Genomic DNA, 22,874 nt, shown 5'->3' with positions numbered 1-22,874 from the left:
CGCAAGTGCTTCCTTGCGCAGTTAGCTGAAAAGGTTCAGGCAAATGCTGAGGGTATATGGAACTTTAATGTAGACAATTTTAAGACACCATTCTACAATGGTCTCAACACCCGAACAAAAATTGCTATAGGCATGTTTGACCCGACCAACATTGCTTGGTATGCGCTGGAAGAAAAGGTACGGCTTGCTGGCGACCTTTTCCGTGAGGCGGCCCATGCTCAAGGTTCTCGAGTCAAGCATCCCAAGAAAGGCTCCCAGGAACCGGTGCAGGCAGTCACCTACGCCAACAACGGCCCTCATTCCACCCACAAGTGGAATGGAGGAAGTGACAAGCAGCCCTGGGATCTTTCTGCAAAATGGAGCGGCTATCGAGGGGGAAACAAGGGAGGAGCCAAACCTGGTCCTGAGCGCCCTGCTGCTGCTCCCGGCAATGGCCTCTCCCCAAATAACCCCTTCGGTCCCCGCCCATCCCCGCTCCCCAGGAACACGGTTCCAGCTCCTGCTCAGCCGTCAGCTCCTATGGCTCCGGCCAGCTTCGCTCCTGCAGAGGCAGCCAGAAAATCAGTCCGGAACTGGTTCTGGTTTCGTCTGAAGGAGATGGGTCAGGACATGCGGCAGTTTGACCAACAGCCTCTAGAAGTCATGATCCAGGCCTACACGGACCTGATGAGAGCCCTACCAGCACCAGCTGCTGGCGCACAGCCGGTTGCCTCTTTGCAAGACCCGGAAAATCCTTTCCCATACTACCCCGGCTTTCCAGAAGCCGAGGGGGGGTCAGAATAGGGGTGCCCGAGGTCCAGAGATCTCCCACTGGGTGTAATGGCAAAGCTTGTGCCTGACACTTGGGGGAGACCGACGGTCAAGGCGGGCGTCGGGACCTCCGGGAACTCTCTTTCCGCCTCCCTCCTGGTGGATACAGGGGCGTCTCTTGATATCCTCCACCCCAGGCTTGCAGCCATGGGAACTCCCACTTCGGAAGCCCGAGCACTTGCTGGCTTTGGAGGAGGAACCCACCGAGCCAAAGTCTGGCAGGACATCCCTCTCACGGTAGGGAAACTCACAACTCGGATCGAGGCTTGCGAGAACCAGGGAGAGGATGATGGCATTCTCGGAATGCCCTTCCTCCGCCGCCACAAGGTAACCATGGATCTGGCAAATGGCTTCCTTTGGAGCCTAAAAGATGGCCCCACAGAGGTGTCTGCCATCCACCGTTGCGCAGCCCTCAAGGCCCCCCTTCCCCTAGCACCTTTGTCCACTGACCCCTGGGTACAGGAGTTTCCTGACATCTGGGTAAGGGACAAGGCAGAATGTGGGTTGGTGCGAGGCGCCTGCGTGCTCATTGAGGGGAAAGACCCCCCTCCCCAACGGCAGTACCGGTACCCTGCAGAGGCAGAGGTCGGTATTGGCAAGACTATCGAGGGCTTGCTAAAATGGGATGTCATAACACCTATGCAGTCCATATGCAATGCTCCTCTCTGGCCCGTTCTTAAAGCAGACGGGGTGACTTGGCGAATGACAGTGGATTTTAGAGCGCTTAATGCGGCCACCCCACAAGTAGCGCCTGTTGTTGCAAAATACAATGAGATCTTGGCAGCCATAGCTGCAGGGTCTAAGTGGTACAGTGTCATTGATCTGGCAAATGCCTTTCATTCAATCAAGCTGCACGAGTCATGTTGGTACAAGTTTGCCTTCACATTTCGCGGCCAGCAATATGTTTTTAAACGTACTCCCCAGGGATTTCACTCTAGCCCTAGCATTTGCCATGCACATGTCATGCAAATGTGGGAGAAGCTCAGGCCAGAGTCTAGGAACCACGTGCTTTCATATGTAGATGACGTGTTGGTCCATTCTGACACGGAAGAGTGTACACGAGAAATCACACAGGAAGTGCTGTCTATCATTCAAGAGAAAGGCTTTAAAGCTAGCCGTGAGAAGGCTCAGCTAGTACAGAAGGAGGTAAAATACCTGGGTCTTTCCCTAGGTACTGAAGGAAGGACCCCTGACTCTCAGCGGGTGGAAGTCATCGCTAAGCTCCCTGCCCCCACCGACACGCATACTCTACGTGCTCTCCTGGGAACGTTTAACTTTTCCAGGGATTTTATAGAGTCTTTTGCAGAAAAGGCTCGGCCTCTGTACCAGCTCCTCAAGAAGGATGCCAAGTGGGAATGGGGCCCCAGACAGCAGGAGGCTTTTGCAGAGCTTAAGCGTAGTCTTGTTAGTGCCCCTGCGCTTGCTCATCCGGACATTGGAAAACCTTTCTATGTCCAACTTGCCACATCAGACTTAAGCATGGGTGCAACCTTAAGTCAAAACCAGGCAGGTACAGCCCGTGTAGTAGCCTATGCTTCCAGGAATTTCAGCCCCGTAGAGGCCAAGTTCAGTCCTTGTGAGAAGGAATGTTTGGCTCTAGTCTGGGCGCTGACACACTGGGAATTCATCATTGGTGGTGCGAAGGTCATTGTTCAGTCTACCCATACCCCTTTAAAGTACATCATCTCTGGACGCATCCAGAACGGCCAGGTGACTAACACTCGCATAGCACAATGGACCCTCGCTCTAGTCAATCGGGGCGTAGACTTTAAAAAGGAACAGAGAGAGTGCCCTGCCCCCTATGGACTCATTGTCAAGGGTGAGCAGCACGAGTGCCCTCTTCCTGTGGTAGAGTCCATGGACTGGCCAGTCTCTTGGGGTGCCCCTCTAGCAGAAGCACAACTGCAAGGCTTTGCATGTTGGTTCTGTGACGGGTCATCCCAACATGTGAATGGCTCTCCTAGAACGGGCTATGGAGCAATCCGAGTCCATGACTCCTTCTTTCTTTCTGGCATTGCCCGTCCTCACTCCAGCCAAGCTGCTGAAGTGACAGCTCTCCAAGAGATCTTGGGGTTCGAAGCTCCAGACTGTCCCCTGGCAGTCTACACGGACTCTGACTGGGTCGCCAAGACAGCCACAGTCTGGCTCCCCATTTGGCTCAGAAATGGATGCAAAACCTCAGATGGGAAACCCATCTCTCACCTCGCCAAATGGCTGCGCATTGCAGAGCTCATTCAAAATCGAACTGCTCCTACCTGGGTTGCACATGTTAAGGGGCACCAGAAGAATGCGTCAGACATTTGTGTCTGGAATAACAGAGCGGACGCTCTTGCGAAAGAGGCTGCTCTGATGGACCCAGGGGGGCCCTTCCTGGAATCTCATACTCTCCCGCCCATTCAGCCCGTAGTCACTCGCAAGGCCAAGCAAGCAATCACCCCTCTCCTGGACCTTGCTACGTTGCAGGAAGGAGACACACAGGTCAAGGACTTAATGGAAGCAGGCAGGGATCCAACAGGGAAGTACCAAATTGTGACACAGGATGGAATCATTTGGGCCAAAGATTCCTCTGAACAGCTCCACTGGCTAGTCCCCTCTGAAGTTCGGGGAGACTTGATCCAATTTGCCCATGAGCAAGGGCACCGGGGTAAGGACATCACCCTGGAACGGGTTAAGGAAACAGGCTGGTGGCCAGCCATGCGCCAGGACATAGAGCAGTGGGTCAACAACTGCCTTGCCTGCGCTATGGTAAATGCGGACCCTTCAGGTCCTAAAGCTGCCATCCAGCACCAGCGCATTGAAGGTCCATGGGCTCGCCTTCAGATTGACTTTATTGGGCCATTACCTACCACCCCCCGAGGCAACCGTTACTGCCTCATGGCAGTGGACCCCTTCAGCAAATGGATTGAGGCTTTTCCTTGCAGGAACAACACTGCAGCCACCACTGCAAGGTTGTTGTTTAACAACATCTTCAGTAGATTTGGTCTTCCGCGAGTAATAGACTCAGATTCGGGTGGCCATTTCATCGGCGAGGTCACTCAGGAACTCTGCCGCGCTTTGGGCATTAAGCAGAGGTTCCACATAGCCGCTCACCCCCAATCCTCGGGTGGAATTGAGCGAACCAACCGTACACTAAAGGAAGCATTACGGAAAATGGTAAAGTCCTCTGGAAGGGACTGGGATGAGAAGCTCCCTATAGTCCTTATGGCAATCCGAGGGACAAAAGCTATGCACGGGTACTCTCCCCACCAGGTAATGACTGGGAGGAAAATGGTTCTCCCTGAAAGTCTGTGGCTAGACACCAGTCTCCCAAGCGACCTGGATGCAATAGTTGTAAACAATGAGTGGGTGAGCCGGTTGGTCCAAGAGATTGCTACTATCCACAGGCAGGTAGCAGAGAAACTTGGGACTGCACAAAGGTGCGTGGACAAACGGCTTGGGTGGGTTCGCAACCCACAGAAATGGGAAATTGGCCAATTGGTCATGTACCGGAACTTTTGGGAGAAAAATCATGTCCTGTCAGCAAAATGGTTAGGTCCAGTCCCAATCACAAAAAGAGTGAGCCCTGCAGTGTACCAAGTGGCTATCCCCCAAAGGGGATCAACCCGCTACAAGTACTTCCATTGTTCCCAGCTTAAGGAATGGAAGGGACAATCGGACAATCCTCAGGATTGTGCCACTGAAGAGCCCCCGGAGGTCAAACCTCCAGCCCCCACCACAACAGTTGTGGTCAAACAACTCTCACTGAGCAATTCAGGAGAGCCTGCTTTGGAAGGTGTGGCAGAAACCTTCCTCCAGTTTGATCCAGGGTAAAGGGAAATAGGGACAAAGACCTTGCCCGCTCTCGGACGCGAGGGGGGGAGAATACCTTACACAGCTAAATAAATGTATCCATCTGGTTAGCCCCAATTGGTATGGGTGCGTCCCTGATGGATGTAGAAAAAAATGAAGTTCTGACAAATAAATTGGCAGTAGCAACTGATGCCACCTCTTGACTGACCAAACCAGTCCAAGATCCTCTGGAGATTGTTGTAGAAGTACAGCACTCCATGAACTCAATGAGCGAACGTTTCCCTGGCACTTGCATGTGCGCAGGCTCATTCTATTAATTTGGCCCTAGTCACGGAACTAATCAGACCTAAATCTGAGGGCCACATTAAGTAAAGCAGTCCATGATGGCAACCCTCATGCCGAATGAAGCTGCCCTATTTGATTGGTAGGCTCTCTTGCATGTCAAGATCGAGCCGGGATTGCTCCGCCTGTTCGTGGCGACAGTAGTTCCACAGGAATTTTTCCAAATTCACCCTGTAGTTCTTCTTGGACTTCTAACTCAGTCCGGAGACATTCTCTATGTTAGCCACTGGGCTAGGATCTCTCTTCTACGGGTTGGCAGACAGTCAATGTCCAAGGTTGCCAATGCCGGGAGAAATAAGGCCTCATCTGTGACAGTGAAGCCCTAGAGGCACATCACCCGTGCCTTGCCCCCACCAAAAATTGATCAGGAAAAATGCTCTTTTGGACATGACCCAAGAGTATAATTTGGCCATTGGTTATCACCGGATCCAGCCCATGGCACCATTATTTAATCACTGTTTCTGTAAAATGTACTCAATCCATGAATGGGTCTTCATTTACACCGCTGTCCTCTGGACGAAGCAAGAGTTCCCATATCTCTCCTGTCGTCCTGGGACTTGGTATGGAACCCCTCCACCACCTCCTCATGCATCCTGCTCTTTGGAAAACCCTGGAAGCAGTGAAAGCAGCTGGAGACGCTGCCATCCTGATCATCACTGATAACGGTAACCAGATCTCCACTTTAGCCACTAAGATTACTAACTTGGGACATCACCAGTGGTGGGAATCCCTCCTAAGATGGTCAAGCAATGCTACCAGTGCCATCAACTTCAAGATGCACCCCATCATCATCCTCATCTGCCAGATCACCCTGGTCATTGTCCTTTTCTGCCTCGCCTGCTGGGAAAAGGGACAATTCAATAGACTGTACCCGATTGCCTCGTACCCATAATGGACCCTTGGTCTACACTGCGCCCTCTACTGGCTGCTACTGCAATTCACCTCCTGACCTGGAGTTGGCTTAGAACTATTATGCTTCCTGCTTTCCCCTGCCTGGGTATTCCGGGAAGATACCTCCTGCAGCCCCAAGGACTATGGACTCTGATTTGAACTCTTTTCTGCCTTTCACCAGCATGGACAAGATCCCTCTGTTCCACTGCATTTTTCTTCTACAGCTGTGGACCTGCATCACCTACAGCAGCCCTTGCTGTCTACCAACTCAAGATGGTGATGGAATAAAAATTCATCTTTGATTGAAATTTTTTTGACTCTAGCCTACACATGGACTGGACTGACTAGCAGCAAAGCAATTGCAGCTGCTAGACCCACCGGATTGGACATTTGACCTAAAGGGAAAGGTGCCTAAACTCTTTCCCTCCATGAGAATTATGTATTTTATTTCATTTACTGTTATTGTATTGTTGTATTGATGTGTATGTGTGTGTATTTTCCCTTAGGATTTAAGCATTTTAATGTAATTTTAATTAATGATATTTAGAATAATGTTTTATTATAGATTGTATTTGTAAGGTAGATTGCTGCCCGCATGTTAGAAATAACTGCCCATACCTGTCATAAGGAAAAAGATTCAGTTTTCACTTTGCCAGCACATTTCCACAGACAGCTAAAAGGGACCAGCCCTTAGCTCCTAATACTATTTTTGCTTTTAAGTTGGCTTTGATAGAGTAGGAAGTTTTTCTAGTGGCAAGAACTGGAAACCTACCTCACCCTCCCAAAAGTCTTTCTGACTATTTTCTTTTGTGGACAGTTTATCTTTGCTTACATGTGATTTGGTCATTTGTGAACGTTCCAAAGAGTTCCACTCTTTGTAGTTCCCAAATGAAGGGGGGGATTGTTATGTGGGCTGCCACCCCTCCATCAAAGGCTGGCGCACCCGTGTCAACCCTTCCTGACACTCCTGAGCAGACCCTGGCACCAGAGAGAGAAAAGCCAGGTCAAGCCTTGCAAAGCATAATGGGAGAGCAACTAAAACCCACTTCTGGCTCTGAAGCAGGACTTGGAGTTAGGCTTCCCCCAACCTACTTGCTTGCAAACAAAAGAGGAGTTTGTCAGCACACCTGGCAAGTACAGAGAGACAAAGGCACCCCACCCAAGACTCCCCTCCAGCCAGCCAAGCACATTGTCTTGTAAAGGGAACTGGCCACTCTTTTTCAACACCAAATCTAATCCAAGATTTGGTCTTTGTCTTTTCCCTTACCACTATCCCCAGGCACAAGCAATCATCCAGGATTTGCCAGAAATGGGCCATCAGCCCTTCTAGACAGGAAATATTTCTTCATATTCCCAGCAGCTAGTTTCTTTGTCTCAACAACCCATTTCTTTGTTGGGACCTGGCTACAGTCGTTACTGGCCATCAAACTCTTTGTCCAAGCCCTGGACAAGATAGGATCTGCCCCCTATCACCTCAGGTCACAAATTTCCTTTAAATATTGGGCTCCCACAGCCACAAAGTGCAGTCAGTTTCCAGGCTACAGAAACTCTGTCCGACGTTCGTCTTGGTCCCTCGTCCGTCGCCCCAGATTGCTTCCCTGGACCTCCGGAACTCCGCTCCACCCAGAAGACAGGTAGATATCACTTCCAATCAACCCTTAGTATAGGTTCTTCCCCTATAAGCCTTTTCCTTGTGTGCTAGTGGCTAGGAATGTACATTTCTTTGCTAGAGTGCGCATGTGTTGTCTTTTGTCTAATTAGTGTGTGTTAATAAAATCCTTTCATGTTTAGATCATTGTCTGCCTTGGTTCTATCTCAGTGACATAATTACCCAGTAAACTGTGCAATACAAGGTCCCACGTTACGCCACGCTGCCTCTTGCTGGCTCTACTAGCTGATTCCCCACAACTAAATTTAGACACGTGTCCTTACAGACACGCATTTGGCGTAACAAAGGGGCAAGGAAAGCAGAGCAACAAACAAATTGGACAGGTGTGATTATAGAAGACATGGCAAAGCAATTCAACTATGAGAGCCAGCTTGGTGTACTCATTAAGAGTGATACCCTCTAATCTGAAAAAGCAGGTTTGATTTTCCACTCCTCTTCAACATACAGCCAACTGGGTGACCTTGGGCCAGCCACAGTTCCTCTCAGAGCTCTCTCAGCCTTACCTACCCCCAGGGTGTCTGTTGTGGGGAGAAGAGTAGGTAATTGTAAGCCACCCTGAATCTCCTTTGGATAGTGAAAAGCAGGGTACAAAAAGACAGCTCTTCTTTCTAATCAGCTGGAAGCAATCTTACCAAACCAAAAAAGATATCTGAAAGTAGGACTGCCAAATCCAGACTGGGATATTCCTGAAGATGTGAGGGTAGAGCCTGGAGATGCAGGGTTTGGGGAGGGGAGAGACCTCAGCAAGTATAATGCCAGAGAGTCCACCCTCCAAAGCAGCCATTTTCTCCTGGAGAACAGATACCTGTTGTCTGGAGATCAAATGTAATTCCAGGGGATCACTGGGCTGTACTACAGGTTTGCAACCGTATCTGAAGGTCACCAGGGCAGAGGCTGAAGTGTTTTTCCTGCCAGGAACCATTTTTATTTCTTTATTGATTACTGATAAAATGTTTAATGCTATAATATATTAAAATGTTTTAGTATTAAAATGTTTATATTACACTGGATGCAGCAAGTGATATAACATACAGACTCCAAGCCGTGACAGAGGCACTGACATGCGGCAGAAATGGAATTATGCCAAACTATATGGTGAGGTACACAAAAAGAACAAGTGGTTCTGACCGCTTGGTATTTGGTTTAAAGACAAGCAAATAGCATTTGCACTAATGGCAAGCCTGTATCATGCAACTCTTGAAAAACAAAGGTGTAAAATGGCCTTCACCTGCAGGAACAATAATAGGAGCCTCCTGTGCTTTAAATGCTAGGTTTTTAAAGAGGTGTTAGCTTTGAGAGTGCCACACCTTCTAATTAGTCCAGCTTCTAATGCTACCTGAACCATCCAAATGTCAGCACTTTAGTGCCACTGCAGGTGGAGCAATTATGAGGGTCAGACAAAGGCTGGAAGGCCCAAGTTTAAATCACCATGTAGTTCTGATGCTTGATGGATAACCTAGTCTCCTCACCCCACCCCCATCTATCTTATCACTCAGAGTTGTTCAGAGGAAAAAGTGGAAGAGGTGTAGAATCACCCACAGCGCTTTGGAGGAAGTGTGGTGTAAGAAAAGAAAAGAAAGAAGATAAATCCTAGTATCCAGCCTTCTTTTTCAGCAGAACCATGCAAATACTTTGATGAAGCCTGCAATGTGTTCCAGGCTAGCCCTGCTGCATTGATACAAATTCCAAGGCTGATTCTTAGCTTGCTGTAGCTCAAAATAAACGCAGAGCTGCTCCAGTAGTAATCGCAGTGTAAAAAGGGGTCAAACACAAGCATACAATTGGAGCCGATGTGTATTTATTCTGAATCAAACTTATTCTCACATAAGCATGCAGAGGATTGCAACCAGTGAAATGTATTCTAAGTAAGCAAGTTGAACAGTCAGATAATTCTAAGGGTGGGAAAAAATACCCTTTCCACCCTTCTCCCAGTCACACATTAGGAATTTTTGAGCTTCCACTGCACAGGTGCTGTTATTTACTGTATTTCCCCCCTAAAATCCCATTCAGAGAGCAAGTGTTTAAAATGTAATTTTCACTTTAAATCACATAATTGTTGCTGTCTTTCTTTTCTCTGCTTGTAGAGAACAGCCACATTTTATCAAGACAAATATTACAAAAATATTCATAGCAGCTGCAGGAGAGGGACTGCTAAAGATGAAAACCTTCAGTGAAGGACAACAATTAGAACTACAAAATCTAGCTATATCAAAACCCTATTCACAATTATGGTCTCATAAATGAGGCATGTTCGTGATATTTGAGCTGCATTTTGACAGAAGAGAATAAAATAATCAAGTTGATACGCAATTCATTTTTAAAAGGTATCTTGAAAATCTTCAAGGGGCAAATTGCTGTTTACAACGTTAATCTTAAAAGAGCTGATAAGGCAGTGTTGCAGTGGCGGGAAAAATGGAGACATGCATGCTATGAATCTTAATTGTTTTTGCCTGCCCTTTAGTGAAGCATTGACTAAAATCTTAACAGGGCCTAGACACATTCAAATATGAGATCTGATGAGAGATTATATTATAGTATTACAGTGCCGACTGAGTGACATTTCAGAAACCAGAATACAAAATTAAGAAGGTATCTTTTTATTAAGTCTGAGCCTTCCAGTTTTATATTTCATGTGTGAAGACTGCATACTAACTACTAACCTATCCAAATAAAACAGTGCTGATACATAGCCAGGACCAAAACCCGAACACATTTAAGGCTTTGTTTTAATTAGTAGGTTAAGAACCAGGGCATAATTTACAACAAAGGGAGGGTTAAAGATTCTGCATCTTGTACAACTTTTTGTCATTCTTCTTCCCCTCCCCCAAGATGGCAGTTTTTAGATCTATTGCAATCAAGAATAAAAATACATCATTTTTTATTCTAATGACCCAAATTTATGCTCCAGATTACAATCAATATAAACCCCTATCTCATGATTTCACCTGCTGTAAATTGCACGAGGAACTTTCTGCCTGAATCAGAAAGCCTAAATAGGCAATAGATAATTATGACCCAGTTCTATTCCCTATACTGATGCAACAATGAATGTTTGTATTCTTTTGCCAGCACTTGCGAGGGTGGCTTAATGGTAGAGCACCTGCCTATTCCTGCAGAAACTTCCAGATTCAATCACCAGCATTTCAGAGAAAGCGAGCATTGCCAGCTCTGAGAAATATCTGGAAATCAGGGGGGTGGGAGGTAGAGCCTGGGGATGGCAGGGTTTGGGGTGGGATGGGACTTCAGCATGATATAATGCCCTAGAATCCGCCCATCAAAGCAGCCACATTCCTCAGGGGAAGTTATCATAATTGTCTGGAAAACAATTATAAGAGCAGGAGATCTTCAGGTACCCTAGTTAAGGGACTCAGGTAGCCAGAGATGTGAAAGATCACTACTTGATTCCCTATGTAACTGCTGCCAGCCAGAGTAGACCCTACAACTTTGATGGCTTATGAGTCTGAAACAATGTAAGGCAGTTTCATGTGTATATTTGCCCCTAATGTCTTGCAAGGCATCATGAAGGCTGTTGAAAACTTCTGTTTTCAAGCCTTGATGTCAAGAGTCAACAATTTGTGTGGCGTGGCTGTTTTTCAAGTAAATGATGCCAAAATTGCAGGAAACCGAGTCCTGCCTGTACAACAAAGACCATCTCCAGGTTTTAACTGAATTGTGTCAAAAGGCCCAATTCTAGAGGACCTTGAACAAGGTGCCCCCAAGCAATCATAGTTGGCTTCCTTGTTTCCTATGAGGTAGGAAAAATGCCAGGCTTTCTACAGGCTAAGAATCCAAACACACAGGTGCAACCACTGCTCAAAGCCTCCAAATGCAAACACAGTAAACATGTTTAACAGAAGCAATGGAAAAACAAAGAATCTCAGCAAAGCCACTGGACTGATCAGCAAAACCAATGTCAATCCAGAGAATCCAAGCCAAACTAAATGCAGGACAGAAGACTGTAGCAAACCCACCCCAACATGCAAAATAGAAGAAAAACAGGCTTGGGTGCTTTAAAATGCCAGTCCTGGGTATTCTGAAACATTTCTGGGATTTTGGGCCCTGATTATTGATATTCTGAAAAAGCTGGATTTCTCTCCAGATACCTAACTTTCTTTGGAAAATACGAATGCTATTTCTCAGGTATATTCTAGACCAGAAACATCCCTAGCCATAAAGATTGTTGATGATCTTCAGCACAGCACTCTCTTAGCCCGACATTCCAAGAATATTATAAAGATAAAATAGCTGTTGGTGGCCCATATACATGATCAACAATCAGCATGTGTTTAACATAGGCATTTCATTCTGTTAGATGTGCTTATTCTCTAAAAATCTACTTATATGTGAACCTTGGAGATACTGTTCTGTGTGCCTTCACCATTGGTTGTGAAGCAGTGGCTAAATGCAACAGGCCTTCTTTGTGATGGAATAGAACTTCCTATTGGAAGAAATCAGTCCAACCACTTATCTCTGTTTTCTTAGGCTACAGGCCAATAAAGTTGTCCAAAAGAGACCTTTAGGGATGCTCTGTTCCTCCTTTCAACATGTACTTGGATGCATACATAGTCAGATGTACTCTAATTCATTCTATTGCTTTATTAGCTTTGTTTACCCCTCCCCTTTTTGGGATTTAAGTTTGTTTCTTTTCTTTTTTTTACCTTGGTGATGCAGGAAAGTATGGAGTTTTCATCTTACCACAAGCATTCTAATAGTAGTTTACATTTTTTTAAAGAAATGAACAGATGAAATAAAGGAGGTCCATATTTGGAGATATGTCCAGCCTTGTTGGAGAGGTGTGTGGATGCTTCTGCATATGACAGGCATTATCAACATTTTAATCTCTCTTCCAGAGGATATAAAACTTTAGCCAAACTGGTGACAATAAATTCAGAGCAAACACAACAGCTGCATTTCCTACAGTGATTACTACCATATTGATTCTAGACTCTGGACACACACTTGTCGTTTCCATGATATCTTTGTTTCGTTGAGCTTCTGTCATGTATTTGTTTTCATTCAACGTTTAATTTGTGCACTGGGAATGTTCTTATACCTTGGAAACATGTCTCGCCATTTTCACCCTTCCAAATTGAGCCCTTGGGTATAGCCAGTGGGTATTTTCAGGTCTGTTTTGAAAAGCTCCATCAGTAGTCGTATCAAGGGTTAAAGACACAACATGACAAAAAGAATACCTTTTGAAACCGCAGGAGCTCTCAGAACATGTTGGATTCAAAGGTCACTCTCTGCTGATGGAAGGCCTCTTGGCAATGAAGGGGAGGGGAGGGAGATTGTTGCTGCTGTTTATTATTTATAATATGACATGTGTGTAATATAGCCAAGAGATCAGAAGATTGTCTGGCTGCCAGGCAAGAGACATTTGGAGGTTTTTTGCCATTGCCTGCCCCAGGCAGATTGTGCAAGGGAGTTAAAAGATGGGTTGACACTCACACAGCAGCGGGATAAATTCCTGCTGATGCATGACATTGCCACTGGCCCGGCCCGCTTCTGTTCCTAGCCCACTTTAGGGCTTCCGATGCTCCACATTAAGGGAACACTTTTTTTTCCACATTCCCATTTTTAATGCAGGCAACATCAGCAGCCATGCCAGGCTGGGCCCATGCGCACAGGAAGAGCTGAAGCTTCCAAGCTCGGCTCCGCTCCTGCCTACAGTGTGCCCAGAGGGACAGAAAATGCCCCATTGGGCGCCTCAGTGCCACAGAGCTGAACACTCCCACTATGGTGGGACTCCCACTATGGTGGGATAGCATTCAGAGAGGTGGAAAAAAACACTGCCCCCCCTTTTGCCGCTGTAGTGAGGCGTGGCAGAACCATTCTACCATAGCTTCATGTGCACACACAAAAAGCTGAGGCAGACCATGTCCAGCAGGGGAAATTTTCTCCTGTCAGCATACAGGAAGTGGCTGGGCATGTTGCCTCTCCGCCAGAAACCAGCAACAGCATGGCATGGCCACTGCCATGCATAACTGGACCCTGAGTCATAACACTGGTATTCCTTGGAGGTCACCCTTCCAAGTACTAGCCAAGCTGACCTGAGATCTTATGGGATTGGGCTAGCCTGAGCTATGGAGGTTGGTATTTTTGCTCATACTGCACACACTTCACTGTTTATGTGTATCCCTGAGTAAGCAGCTTAACTGGCTGTAGTGGGAGGGAGGCCTGACCCGGATACCTCAGTGCTAGTCCAATCTCATCAGATTTTAGAAGCTAAACAATGCCAGCCCTGGCCAGTATTTCAATAGGAAACACCAAGGACTACCAGGGTCACTATGCAGATGCAGGCAATAGTTATCTCTTAATGCCTCTTGCCTTGAAAACCTTATAGATTCCTCATAAGTCAACTATGTCTTGCCTGCACGGGGAAAAGGTGGGAGGGAGAGACAGGCAAGTCCCAACCAGTCAGTGAAGCTCCACTGACAGTACTTTGGAGCCAACCCTTTGACAGTCACTCCACTGACACTTGGCTTTTGTTCTATATTTCAGCTACACAAATAGTAGTTGGCTTGATATTAAACATCTAATATTTTTAATGAGTGTGTGCCTCTAAATCTCAAACAACACTTAAGACAATCTTGCAGTATTGATCTGGAAGAAAGCTTTACAGAAAATGCATGGATTCCAGAGTGAGTTTCTAACTCAGTTTTAGGAAATTCATACTGAAAAAATTCTATACAGGAGCTGTAATGTAGCAATGTGATGAAAAAAAAATATTAGAGACATTTAAAGCACTGATAAGGTGCCAAGATTGTCCACTATATCCTGTGCATAATTTTATAATTTTATCCAGTCATTGAGCTACCACTACAGCCCCAGAGTCTCTTTCCTAAGGTTCATTTACATTCAGATGGGATGAGTGAGTCCTAAAAGTATGCAGAACCCAAACCACAAAGGGCTTTCAAGATTAAAACTAGCCACTAGAAACAAACCATGTACCAAAATACCTGCTGCACTAGGGATGCCAACTTCCAGGTAGGACCTGAGGATCCCCTGGAATTACAACTCCTCTCCGAACTACAGAGATCAGTTCCCCTGGTGAAAATGGATGCTTTGGAGGAAGGACTCTGTGGCCCTGTACCCTACTGAGGTCCCTGTCCTTCCCAGGCTCAACCCCAAATCTCCAGGAGTTTCCCAACCCGAATCTGGCAACCTTATATACTCATTCCCCAGTGGTGTTTGGGGGAGATGCAGAACTCTTCTTCTCTGAATGGAAGACTCCTTTGAGATAGGAAAGAGTATCTTTTGATCTAACCCAGTAACGTTTCTACTGATCATTAGACACAGTTTTTAAAATATAACTAATCTATAAGAATTACAAATATGCAGGCTACATGCTGGTCAGGCACCGTGGCAAGATAAATAGCAATAATTCCAAGGAAATTATATATAAAACCCATTATACGTGGGAGACACATTCTCCTCCTAATAAATTGCTGCTTTCCCAGTTCAGTAAAAGCTTTCATGCAAAAGGAAAGAAAAGGAATACCGATTATGACAAGAACCCTGTTTCTAGATTGTTTTCTGAATATCTGAAATTTGCTCCTACACACTACAATATTGTTCAAGAGGGAAAGATATTGTAAACTGAATGGTTTGTACAATCAAAGGATAAAGTTCTTTTAAAAACATTATTATTTCTAGCTCCAATAGGAACAATACCTCTTTCTTGGTGAAGAAAGGTGCTAAATTTGATTCCATATCTAGAAGTCATGGCTGCTGTACTAAACAAGCTAGTCTGTAGGGTTTACTTTTATTCTAAAATCCCACATGAATTTAAGAGCCCAGCTGCTAGTTCTGGATGGTGGAGAGTTTATGGAGCAAGGAATAAAAATAGCTAAACTTACAGAGTATTAAAAGCAACCAAAGAAAGCAGATAATTCACCCCTAGAAAGCTTATTTGGGAAACCAGTCACGCAATGAAAATGTACATTTGCTAGAGGTCCCCAGATGGCACAGATAACAGAAGGCTTAATTGCATTTCTACATCAATTAATACCTGAGGCTCCTTAGATAGTCTGTGATCCAATATATATTGAAAAATGCTACCCATGCTCAAAGAGGTCTCCAACTGACAGTGGGAGATAAAAGAAGTTATCCAAGTCTTTGTTTGATGCTTATGAGAAACGAAATGATCTTACAGAAGCTGCTCCCATTACAAAAGGAAAAAATGAAGTACAAATAGGATAAAGAAGTATTTGGGGGTCAAAACAAATAGCCAGTTTTTAACTGACTATTGTAGTGCAGGGGAATCCAATTTCATCAGGGGTCCCCAACCTTTTGGCGCATGAGCGCCACATTAGCGTGCCCGGTACCGAAAGAGGGCCACATCTCTAACCAAAATGTAACAAAATTATTAGCCTACTTATTTAGATCAAAAGTAAATGAAAAAAATTAACTTTAATGTAATCCATTTTGGAACAAAATTTACTGTGGAATCATTTTATTTACCTACACATCTACCAAGGGGTTCCTGTTCCACCCTTTCCCACTCACGGATGCTACCAGCCGTTTAGCCTCCAAGCACTTCTTGTGGAGCCATAGGGAAAGTCCAGGCACAAATACCCCTTCCAGCCAATACCTCCCCTCAGTGTGGGTGCCATCACCATCTTCATCAGATGCTGACTCACCAGATGAGGTATCCTGCCTTGAATCCCTGCGCTCGTGGCTGACCCTTCTATGGTGACGTTTGTGCCAGGCCCTCTTCCCCCCCCCTCAGTCCTTCAGCTTCATTGGTCTCAGTGCTGTAGACTGAACTGACAGTACCTGAGGTTCTGGAGCTTATGGCAGAACTCCATCCAGGCCCAGCCCCAGACACTTGAGCCACTGCTCTTGAGTACCCTTGCTAGTATGCTGCAGATTATGAAGCAGGGAGGTCAATCTCCAGTTCAGATTCCCTACTCTCTGACTGCCCTGCCATGCTAGCCTGTTGGACCTCTGCCTGCTGCTTGCCCTTATGGCCAGCAGCCTTGTGTCACATTCCAGACTTTCCAGTGTCCAGGGTGTTCACATGCCAAGTGGTAAGGGGAGAGACCTCCCCCTTGCACCCTGCTTTGTTGCCCTGATAGCCTAGGCCTCCAATCATCCTGCTGCACCCTGCCCCTACTTGCCCCAGGTGATGGGCTGCCGTGGTGTGCTGGGGCAATGTCCCTCTTTACTGGCTGGGGCCTCATGCTCTGCCTCCCAGGCCCTCCCTGATGATCTGGCTCCTCAACCCCACGCGAGGCGGGCCATGACCCAGGTGATGGTGATGGCCATTGCACCTGTGCGGCCCTGGCCCACTGTTGCCCCTTGGTTTGACCCCCTGAAGATCTGCTACAGGGGACAGACTCTGTACTCTTTCCAGCCAATACCTCCCCTCAGTGATGCTGCCCAAGCACTCATCCACTGCCCATTGCCCATTGGGGATGTTTCCCTGGGAGCCTCCCCTCTGCTGGCAATGGGCCCCCTGCCCCCTGCCACCTACTCCCGACCCTGATGGAGACCCCTTCTGATGCTTCCTTGGGGCCATAGTTGCAGTAGAAACCCCTCCTGCCAGGCATGTTTTTCTTTTGGTGGAGGAGGGGCGTGGATGCTCTTTTTCCACATGAAGCCATGACAACCGGAGGCAGCAGTGCAGCTGGGAAGGTCCTGTAGGGCTGCCTGCATTGCCAGCTGCCCGTGCTAAATTTAGCTTTTGTTTTGTTTTTTCTTCTTCAAACCAACTGACACTGTGCTCCTCTTTGGCTTCGCCTGGCAAAAGTGGATGGGCAAAGCATGCAGCTCCTCTTACGGCATCCCGCCCACCTTTCCATCCATCCCCAGGGCACCACGCTGCCTCCACACTGCTCTATGTACATGGCCCAAGAGTTCCCCTTTTCTTCCGCCTTTGCCTGTCCACCTCGCCAGCCACGTCAATGGCGGCTCCAGATGAATCCTTGCCACTTTTTGTGGCAAATTAGTAAACCGTGTCATAATTTCCGAATTAAGCTATATTATGCCATATGATAATTTTTGCTAAAATAGCTAATCAGTCCTTTTGAGTTCAGTTGTAGTTTACAAAAACATTGGAGAAATAAAACTGTTAATGTTTGTAATTATTAGCAGACACTTTCCCAGTGTTGAAAAGAAATAATTAGTTGTTTAGCCCTTCCATCTCCACTCGAAAGCTCATGCCTTGCATAAAACTTTGTTGGTCTTAAAGGTGCTATTAGACTCAATTTTTGTTGTGCTCCTTCAGAGCAACACGGCTACCCACTTGAATCTATTAAAGTTAACATTTCTTCATTTACCTTTGAATGTTTACTTTTGATCTAAGTAAGTAGGTTAATAATTTTGGGTTTTAAGATGTAGCCCTCTTTAGGCTCCTGGCATGTCCATGTGTCAAAAAGTTGGGGCCCCCCGATATAGAGCATGTATCAGTCACTGAGTCAGGAACGCTTCTGATGCAACTGACTTAAAACAGCTTCAATGAAAAGCTTGTACACAGTACTTTACATCTGAACCTTCAGGAAAGTCTGTTTTGAGCTACAAAAGCAATTTAGATTTGTTTGGTGCACTGCTTAATCGTGATAACTCAAATGCTGTAAAATAAATAACTCAGTCTGATGTTTACTCAAAATTAAGTCCTTGTGAACTGGGCTGCTGCCTTATTATAATTAACATGTTGTGGAAAGTGTTTGAATGCCTATGCCATAGTTGCAAAGGGTGGCAAAGGTAATATTTTTCTTGAGCAGAATTGCATCTGAACTGTCTCAACCTATGCAAGTGTTTAAGGCAGTTAATGGCTTGGAAGTAAAGCAGAACCAGTATGGAGTCAGCAATATCTACAGCCCACAATGACATACTGCAATGTATTGCAAAGATAAAAATCACGTATATACAATCTAGTTTACACTCCACAAACAAGGCAAACCGTATCAGCCTTTTGTTACAATTGTTTTGATAAGTTTCAGCCAGTCTCATCTTTGGACACCAGCAGTTTGAGCTTATGAAGACAACAAGCAAGGGAAGATGGGTGTGCTTTTTATTCTCAGTTTTAATGCTTTCCCACGTTCATTAAGGAGAATAACTGTATATATCCAAACAACAAAAAACTCAAAGCGGTTTGCTGAACAGAAACATGCATGTGTGTAACTACCCATACATGTAATTTTCAGCATTGGCCCCATCAGCAAAGACATAAATCTGTGTACCAGGACCACGTAGGGAGAAGAGAGTTTTCTAGAAACCTGGGGGAATAGTCAGGTTTGAAGATAAATATAAAAAGTTAAAAAACAGAAGTAACTTAAAGGTGCTGCTGGACTCTGATTTTATTGTGCTACTTCAGACCAACACGGCTACTCATTTGAATCTGTACTCACACTGCCATCACTCTGAGTCTGTCAGGTAGGAACAGGGACAGGATCCAGCCCCTTTGGGAAATGACGCTACTGTGTTATAGTGACACTCTGGCATGCCCCCCCCCCCCAATTCTGAGATTTGGGTAAATCCTTGAGTAGCATGCAAATATGATTATGTTGTTTCTGGTTTTGTGCTGAAAGTTACGTTATGTTTTGGAGCCTCCTGCCATATTCTCTCTACTGGCCTGAATAATAATTATGTATCAAACTTTTCCATGTTGATACATTGCATGAATAGTCAGGTATAGGATGCGGTGTAATTTGTTTATATTGGTACAATTTGCATTACAGTCTTGTTTGCTTTAAAAAAAATATTTGGAACATCTGTGAATCTTTCTCAAGATCAGCAAAGTTCCCAACAAAATGCTGCCTTTGCAGTTTCTTATCACTTTACTTCTATGTTGAATAAAGTATTGGGAAATGTGCCAAAGTTTTTAAAAGGGAAATTGCATAGTAACACAGAATAACATAGAGTATAGCTCACAGTATTTTACAAGGTTCACTTTCAATGGCATCTTTTTAGTACAAAAGAAATAGACAATTAGTCAATAAAATTTAATAATACTGCAGTATACAAGATAATGAAGCTTGCTATATTCTACAGAAATCATTTTAACTGATGTGCCATCATGGTTTATAACGTTACCTGCATAAAAAATAAATAGATTTTTAAGCAGCAGTAACTTTGATTGATTAGGAGAACAACAGAAAGCTATTCAGACAGTTAAATAAGTCATGCAAGCAACTGTTGGTTCACTACTTTTGCACTTTTAAATTGGGAAAACTGAAAAAGTGACTAAATCATCCTTTGAGATCTTCTCTGGGGCTCACAGCACCCACAATGACACTGTAATCAAGTGTCAAACACCTAAGACTGACGTAACGAATAGGTAGATCTATAAAACTGGGTTAAACTTGAGTTAGACTGATGGTTTCCCTTCTCTCCCCCTTGCACATGTGAGGTTTTTTTATCTTTCTTTCTAGAACCAACCATGGAAATATTAAGTCACACAAAGTACTTTTGCCACAGGATGTAAAGTTAATCCCTGATTAAAAATACTAACCATGTTTATACCTCACTTATTTCTCCAACTGGGACTCAAAGCAGCTTGCACCACCATTTACCCCCTTTCCATTTGGGGCTCACAACACCTCTGTGAGGCGTTAGGCTGAGAAAAACTGACTGGCCTGGGGTCACCCAGGAAGCTTTCTATGGCACTGTGGAGATCTTAACTTGAGTCACACAGCTCATAGTCCAATCCTCTCACCAACACCATGCCAACATTATGCTACAGAATAGTTAATATTACTAATAGTTAATAACTGGCAGGGAGCCTGTTGACTCTCCCAATTTCTTAACTTTGGTTAAGGAATTGGAATCTGATGTGAATCTTAGTTTTTCACTTAAATCCACACCCTGCAATATAAGAAATAAGCCAGGCATTGAAGCTATGAAATAATTAATTCCCCCTTCAAAGTTGTCTTTTCTTAATTTTCCTATGATAGCTGAGTTTATTCAGCTATTAAACCAGTGGCCCAGCAGCATAAGAGATCCTCATGAGGCCGCTTTTTATCCCTCAAACACTTGTCTGTAAATGAAAATAAACTTATAAAAACAGTCTGGCTATTCCCTCTTGGAGGGATACAGGCAAAGCATCTAGCTTGAAAATGGGATTTTATCCTTGAGACTTTCATTCTGATGTTAAAAGGGAAGCGGTCTTTCTGTAGAGAGTTGTTTGTTTCTCTGGAAGAGAGAAAGGATTGTTATTGAATTTTTTTCAAAGGTTTTTAAAAAAAATAATGCACATATTTAAGGTAAAGTTAAATCGGAAATATCTCACAGAGCTTACTTCCCTTTCTCCACATGAACACATCTCTCACACACCCTAACTAAACACTGTTCCCCATTTGGTGTTTTATTTTGCCTTAGGACAACTGCAGAGAGGATGCTGTTCTGTTCTGAGAAAAAGTATGTATTGTCCTTCAACTGCAAACTGGGGGAGGAAATGAAAAATGTAACTATGATAAAGATGCTGGACAACTCATTAATTTAAACAGAAGGATAAGGATGCCAGGTTGTCACCACAGTAAATCTACCACAGAATTACTGCTTTCAGGCAGAATTGGCTAGATTTATAGTTCTAATTGGATTTTTAAAATATTTATACAATGGAATTTAAATTTGTCTGGTCTGGGACAGAGCACAATCCTGAGTAAAAGTGATAAAGTATAGTGATTGCAAAGACATCTCATGGGGTTCTGTGGCAGCCACAGTATGTAGGCCAAACAGCCAGCTGGAGGAATGGAATGAACCTTTTCTCAACTTTCTTCCATCCTTCTTTCCTCTTTCCTATTTCTTCCTCAGCACTCTAAGAAATTTAGTTCTCAGAATGCCTCACGTTACATATCATGCATCCTGGGAACAACATATCCTAAAGTAAAACTGAAGCACCTTGGGGAAAACGAAAAGAGAAGAATGAAGGAGGGAATCTTTCCTTCTCTTGGGTGACTAGTCTATCACCCAGCACCGCTACATGATCAGGACCAACTACCAGGAGAATATGACCCCAGTACTACAGCAATCACAATGGCTACTGGCCCTCTCCTGATCTCAATTCAAGCTGTTTGTATTGTCCTATATGACTTGGGACCAGGGTGTCTGAAGGGCCATTGCAATGAGAGGCTCTCCCGACTGTTCCTCCAATCAAAGAAGCTTGTCTGGTAGGCACATGAAAGAGGGTCTCTTCAGTGGCAGACACAATTATGGGAAAACCTTTCCATGGAGGTACACATGGCCCACTCACTGTCAATCTTCAAGTAGTAGTTGAAGACTGTTTTACTTAGGACTGCATTTGACTAAATCAGTTCTTATTTATCAGCAGTCCTAATTGGAATTTTTAAGTCTAAATTGTGACCTTTTGAGTGTTTTTTTAATTATTAGTTTATGAATATTTTAATTTTTTTATAATTGTTGAGTTCCATAAAGATGGCTAATAAATGTTTTAAAGTAAAAAAAAACTCATTGCTTCAGCAGCAAATAAGTAGGGGAGAGAGAAGGAAAGATTCTTTTCTGGTTTAGATTTTTCAGAGTCAGAAAAGAATTTAGGTAACTGTTATTCTTTTGAAGGTGAACATTACAAATGGATCCTGTTTCAAGCTAAAGGAGGACAGATTGGGATAGTAGCTAGTCATACATCACTATTTGTGATGTACAAACATTCATTTTATACGCCAGAAATAACACAGCCAAATGTAGGAATTCAGCCTTGGCTTCCTATCCTCCACCTTGTCTGTCCCATCAAAATATTCACACTATAAAGATGATAGTTTCTTACAATTACTTGCAAAACAAAACATGTTCTATATGGAGTGAGGGCTGTCTAAGTCTAGGGATGCCAGTCCCCAGGTAGGACCTGGGGATCCCCTAGTTTTACAGCTCATCTCCATGTGACATCAGTTCCTCTGGAGAAAAATGGCTGCTTTGGAGGGTGGGCTCCATATCATTATACTCCAATGAGGTCCCTTCCTGCCCCAAATCCCACCCACTTCTAGTGCAACCCTCAAAGTGTCCAGGTGTTTCCCGAGTCAGACCTGGAAACCCTCTGTGACACACCAGTCTCAACAGTGAACTTGTGGTAGGACTTTCTATATTATTGCCTCACATTGACCGTTTATGCACTAGGAACTTCACTGCCCCAGATCCCATGCAGAAGCACAAATTGGGGGCGGATGAAGTGCACCGGGCCAAATGCTCCCCCATGTGGTTGCAGGAAGAAGTGGGGCAACCTGCCATGACTAAAACTCCAGCCTGCAGCCCAGCATGAAACCTCCAATGCGTAAACGGTCATTGCCAGACCAGTCAGTTTTATTCTCCCCCCTTCACTGTCAACCAGAAGGGTGATGTCACTTGGGAGTTTAACAAGTACATTCGTAATAGGAATCTAATGCCAGGGCTTTAAAAAAAGAAGTCTTGCCATACA

At 44.8% G+C, this 22,874-nt stretch overlaps 1 protein-coding gene across 3 annotated transcripts in view; it reads right to left on the bottom strand.

Moving 5' to 3' along the window:
- FSTL5 (follistatin like 5) overlaps positions 1-22,874 on the bottom strand; it is a 437,209-nt gene that overhangs the window by 363,840 nt on the left and 50,495 nt on the right. The gene's annotated exons all lie outside the window — the stretch shown is intronic.

This window comes from Paroedura picta, chromosome 10 (assembly GCF_049243985.1).
Source record: "Paroedura picta isolate Pp20150507F chromosome 10, Ppicta_v3.0, whole genome shotgun sequence".
Taxonomy (NCBI): Eukaryota; Metazoa; Chordata; class Lepidosauria; order Squamata; family Gekkonidae; genus Paroedura; species Paroedura picta.
This window is presented reverse-complemented; position numbering and strand designations above follow the sequence as displayed.